General features: G+C 38.2%; 1 pseudogene; it reads right to left on the bottom strand.

Moving 5' to 3' along the window:
- Positions 1 to 2240: 2240 nt before the first annotated feature.
- On the bottom strand, positions 2241 to 3704 carry LOC138142772 (prolyl endopeptidase pseudogene; annotated as a pseudogene).
- Positions 3705 to 6396: the final 2692 nt, after the last annotated feature.

Here is a 6396-nt window from a genome sequence, read left to right as displayed (position 1 = left end):
GCTATCCAGACCCCAATGATAGCAAGCCTACAATATTGGGGAACTCCCACATTAGGGCTGAACTACAAGGAGGAAACAGCTTCACCCCCAAGCACATAATCCATAGCTTGTCTCCAAACTATAATCTCAATTACAGAAATTTGAAGGTTCTAGACTAGCAATCTAGCACCTACGATTTTTAGCAGTAGTAAGATAAAGAACACTGAGTCTCTTTCCTAAGTCAAATGATTTCTCAGGTCCCTCCCAGCTCTAAATGCTAAAACCTTCTGGAGTAAATAAATTATGAAAATTTGAATAAAGCAAATAGTTCTCCTCACTGACAGGCCCTATGATTTTTTGTTATTGCTGCCTATAAACATTTTTTGGGAAAGATGAAAGGCTTCAACAAATGGTTATCTGATACAAAGAGAAAAGCCTTTGTTTTTTTTTTTTTTAGGTACCTAAATCATGAATTGTGGAACCAGACTCACACTAGGAGTGTGAGTTCTTAATCTGGGATCTAGGTAATTGCTTTACAAATATTTTCATAGCTATGTTTAAATAAAATTGGTTTCCTTTATCATTCTAGGATATTACACTAGGAGTGCAAATGTTTTCTACACACACACACACTTATATGTATACATGTACATACACATGTAGCACATGTATGTGCACACATACACACTCAAACACACGTGCATGCACATATACACGCATGCATGTGTGCATATACACATGCATACATGTACCCAAACATAAAATAAGTGAGAAAAAATTTGAAAGGCAATATAAAAGATGTATTTTATCCTGACAGTGTTCACTAATGTAATTCAAGCAACAATTATCTTCTGAGCACCTAAATCTATAGCACTGGGTTTAGAAGCCAGCCATGTAAGAACAACTTCGGTGTAAAGAACACATAATGGGAGGGTTGTTACCTTCAGGTTAATGAAATGCATCTGTGCTGCAGTCCAGATGGTCATACTAGGGTGTCTACCAGAATATCCTCTAATCCAGGGGTTCTTAACCTGGGATCTAGGAAATTGCTTTACAAATATTTTCATAGCTATGTTTGAATAAAATTGGTTTCCTTTATCTTTCTACATGCTTGACTGATGGCGCCAAGCAACATTATTCTGAGAAGGGGTTGATGACACAAAAAAAGTTGCAAAGCCCTTGACTAGTCACAAGGTACTCATGCTCACAGCTTATGAAGCCAAAAGCTGTCACAACACTGGGAAAAACTAATGCCAAGAACTTCTCTTCCAAAATCATAAAAAAAACCCAACATTTGCAGTTCTGCCCATTTTAAAGTTAGCAGATGAAACCTCTTTTCTCAAAGTCTCTCTAAATATCATGATTCCAAATGAGCAAGAGTAAAGCAACAGAGTAAGGATTTTTCATTTCCTGAGTCCAATAAATGGAAACATAGTAATGATATTCCTTTCTTAAATAAGCTGCAAGTCAAAGATCTGAAATGGATAGAAATAAGGCAATGTGCATCCTTTATTACTTTTCCCTATAAGGAACAGACACTTTAATAAATGTGCATTAAGGCAGTTCCTAACATTGACCTTAAAGCCTGTGATTCAAGCCAATCATGCTGTCATCAAGAATCTGGGTTATGACTTTTTTCCTCAAATGTAAGTGGTACAATGAAAACAGCAATGGATGAAGTCATGGGACCAGGGTTTAAATACAGATTTTGTCTCTTAGCCATTCCATCATTCTGAGTCCTATGTTCCTATCTATAAAGTAAGAGGGAATGAACTACCTGACTTCCAAGGTTCCCTCCAGTTTTAAATTCTATGATCCTGTGATGCAAATTGTGTTAGAACAAATGAAGAGAAGAGGAGAAATAAGATTTCTATGATAAATATTTGGTTTTCTATTTCCTACAGAATAAATCCCTAAGACTATCACTGCAAGTATTTCCATTGCTCTCTACATTTCAAAAACTACAGGGACTATTCAGAAAACAAAGCAAAACACCAGAAAATGATTACTTATTGATAAGGACACTTCTAAGTCAAATTTATATATAATTTATACCAGGGAAAGGAAATGATTATCTCATTATGATTATTAAATTCACATATGATGTTAGAACATCTGAATAAAATGACTTTGAGAGGTCCCCAAGTGAAAAGACATTTACTTTTCTTTAAAGGTAACAAAATCTAATATGGTATGATGACTTTTCTGTAGGGATCTATAAGTTGGGATAACAAACAAAACTCTGAGGTCTCTCTCTACATTTAACTGTAGCTTGGTCTAATAGATATATTGAAGCCCCCATAGCCATACAAGAAAGCAGGGTGAGAGCCATCTAATTCAATTCCTTTCTTATGCAAAGCGAACATTGGGATCTTCATGCCATCTCTGCTGGGGTAGAAAACCTGGACAGTTTGGTAATCAGAAGCATCAAATCTATTCACAGTCACTTCTTGGAAAACTCTGGGTTCTACCTCCTCTATGGTAAGATCACAGTGATAAATAATACCTGCAGATAAGAAGGAAGTAAACTGATAGAAAATTTCAGTGTCTTTTTTTTGGTCACTATATCCCACAATGCTGCCGACCTCTAGTGGAAATGTCTCGAGGAGTGAACAGGTGGCAAGATAATGCAGCTGTAGGATGTTTTTTACATCATGGAATTAGGACAACACCAAAAAGTTGGACCTGACACAAATTACCCATTCAAGAATATCCTTTTCATGCTCAGGAATAAGCACTTTCCACTTGGATTCATCTGGATCCCTGAAGTTGATATTGATAAGCTAGTGATTAGGAGAAAGAAGATTTGTCCTGAAGGTGAAAACTGTTTCCTCATTTGTTATATAATCATATTCTCCATCAAAATTGTCTATCAACTTCACCCAGTTCAAAATTCCTGTTATGCAATTGGATTCCTGCTGTAGATCACAATACCAGAGTGTGTTAACTGAATCACATCCTTGTCTTATTATAACAGGACATAGTGACCATATAGTGCAGATGACTCAGCACCACCCATCCATTTTGGCTCATCAGGAAATTCAGCACACAAAATGTCCTCAGATTGGCCAGTCCCTAAAACATGGTAGAATAGCTTCTGGTGAAGATTTGTGGATGTTTCAGTGCCATCACTTTTTCCATCCTGTTTGGGATAGCAGTTGTAGAACATCCCCTTTCCATCATGGGTCCAAGCCATGTAACTGAACTTTACTCTTTCTAGAACATCTGGAAGATCCTTGGGTCCATCAAATTTCATAAATTTGAGAGTTACCCAGTCTGAACCACTGGGACTTAGGCCATAGGCAAAATATTCACCATCTTCACTTAATGCGTATTAAGTGGTTGGAGAGTCACAGCACCATCATCAGAAAGCTTGTTTGGATCAAGGAACACCCTGGCTTCATCATCTAAGGAATCTTGCACCTATAATACTCATTGGTTTTGCAGTCCTGTATTATAAAAATGAAAATACCTTTTTCCTTCCTTGAAATGGCAGCTATAGTTGGGATAGTCATATAATTCAGTCATTCTTTCTTTGTGTAAGCCTCTATCAGGGCATCGCTAAAAAGAGGGCACTGCATTCTTATTTTGGGCCTCACAAAAGCCTTTGTTTGTTTACTATGTGGGTCTTCAAACCAAACATAGGTATCACAGATCTTAGAGCCATGGTAATCTTGTACCACTGTCTCGTCATGGTACATGTTGGAAGACTGGAAATACAGCATGGTCAGGGAGTGGTGGGGCAGGCAGGACATGGGCAGAGGACGTATGGGGAAAGTTGTGGAGGAGGCTGCAGGTGGGTGCAGCAGGGAGACTTCCTTGCATGGGTCAGTTCAGGAGGACCTGTGAATTTAATTTCAATAGTTTATTTGTTTGGAATCCTATATATTTTTATTTTATACATTTAAATACATTTTTCTAAGAAGTGGTTCAAAGGCTTAACCAGTTTGTCAAAGTGGTTCATCACACACATGAAGCCCTACAATAGACTTTATAAATGAATAAAACTATACTGAAGAAGAGATAAGGGACCTTTCTCTATGACTAAATAAATGCCTGTTTACCTCTTAGTTTTCAGTGTACAATAGGTTGCCAGCAGTTCTGTAAATTCCTATAAAGTGGGAAAATTGAAGTAGTTTTGGTATTTTATTTCTATCATCCAAGTAATAATTTATGAATTTTTGAAAAGGATTGAGTCCAAAAGAATCCTTGCTGTCAGGTGATTATGTATTTTGACCAAAAAAATTCAGGAAGACAGTCCTGATGGGGTTGATACCATCAGTGATGATATTCCCATACCATAGAAATTCAGTTCAACCAAATTTAGCAAGTGTTGACAAAATTTTGACAATGTAAAAACAGTTTATGTAAAACAGCAGAGTGATATGATATAGTAGATGCAGCTGGTAGCACAATGGATAGAGAGCTAGATCTGGAGTCAAATAGCAGACCTGACTGCTCATGCCTCAGTCACTAATTGTCTGATCCTGGGCAAGTCACTTAACTTCTGTTTCCCTCAGTTTTCTCCACTATTAAATAGAAATAATAATAGCACCTCCATCCCAGAGTTATTATTAAGATCAAATGAGTTGCTATTTGTTTTAAAAAATTCTTAGTATGTCAGTACTAAATAAATGTTTCTTTCCTTCCTCTTCTCTGTAGTGAATAGAGAGCCAGCAAGATTAAAGGCCTGGGTTCAAATCCTTCTTCTGATACTTGCTGGCTGTGTGACCAAGTGGCATGTCTTTAATGTCTCAGTGCTTTAGTCAACTCACCAAGATTCTACATTGTAGAGAAGAACCCACTTTACATTGGTAGAGGCAGCTTCCTCACCAGGGAATTTCCTAGTGAAATCACAGGTCCAGTATCTATCCTACACAAAAGCCACTGTATTTGGCACTTTCTATATAAAGACAAAGATAGAAAAATGTCCTTGCCCTTAGGGAGTTTGCTGGAAATCATTACTCTTTTAAGTTTGAATGACAAATCAACACCCTGCAAGGCAGAGCATATATAATATATCCATTGTCCATGAAGATAGATTAAATATAGGTTGGAAAAATTTTGGCTACACCCAAATATCTACATCAATTTTAATTGAAATTCCCCCACCCTCTTGCCCATCCCACTCCTAAGGTGATATCACTTCTCCCTCTCTGCTGTTCCCCAACAGGAAGAAAATTGGAGATGTCCCTGAAAAATATGTAGGCAATTTACCCATAAATGTTAATTTCCTATGAAAATCCAGTAGAAAATGAATAAATATGAGTGGAATCTACTCAAGCCTTACTCTGTGACTTCTTCTCATCTGTAATGGGAATGTAAATTTAAAGATCTTCCCTGCCCCTAGGCTAAAGTGCACCTGGAGCCTGGGGTGGGAGGCTTGTTTTTCAGTAGATACTTCTTGATTGGCCAGTGAGTCAATAAGGTTGTTACATTCTCTGAGCCAGGAGAAGGCTATATAAGCCCTGATGTATAGCTTTGTTTTGGGGGCTCACTTTGAGAAGTTATCTGTGATTTGATCTGGATTCTGGGAAGCCAGTTGTCCAGAGCCGCCGCCCCCCCCCCTTTGAAAACCCCAGATGTTGAAACCCAGATGTTGATTTGGTATGGATGTAATGGTTGGACAGTTTGGAAAGCTGTCTACTTGATCTGTTTCTGTCTTGATAATTATGCCTGTATACTTTGAAGTGGGGTGCTGACCTTTTCTCCTGAACGAGTGTAATGTAATGTCAAGGAAAGGCAACTTCCCAAGGTTCAAAATACCAGCATAGGTGCTCTCCATTTTATTCAGTGACCAACCAAGAACAGAGAAGGTCAAAACATGACATCATTCAAAATACAGCATTTACTAAGTGTGATTAAATAATCTCCAAGTACTACCCCACCCCAGGACCTTCCAATCATTCAATCAATTACAAAGTCCCTGTTCTAAATACTACTCCACCCCTAGGCTATACCTTCATTTAGTTCACCACAAAGCCCCTCTTCTCAATTGGAGATTAGTTTCCAAACATAAGTACATTCATTTGTTCAACCAGAGAACACAAAAAGGTCAAAAGTTCCCCACCCCTGGATCACAATTGAATCTACCCCAGAGTTACATCAAGTTTAAGCACAGCACTTAATACCCAAATGGAGGTCTTTTCTTCATCTTGACACTAGGCAAGTTTTCAGCAATCTTAGTTCCTGGGGAGACAAGGCTTAGCAAGGCCACAAGATACATTGCCAGTCCCCTCATTAATTCATCCTCTGTCTGTAGAACAGTCCTAGAAACCCTGAAAACATTAGCAAAACCCTCTCCCAGGATTTCTATAAACATACAACAAGAAAATCCTTCTTCAGGGCTTCTGAACCAACAGAAAGGTTCCCAGACCCCTGCAACAACAGCACTGTCCTTCACCAGTGGACAGTATT

This window comes from Petaurus breviceps, unplaced genomic scaffold (assembly GCF_028583685.1).
Source record: "Petaurus breviceps papuanus isolate PSGF00001 unplaced genomic scaffold, PetGlider_PUasm1.0 90603, whole genome shotgun sequence".
Classification (NCBI taxonomy): domain Eukaryota; kingdom Metazoa; phylum Chordata; class Mammalia; order Diprotodontia; family Petauridae; genus Petaurus; species Petaurus breviceps.
This window is presented reverse-complemented; position numbering and strand designations above follow the sequence as displayed.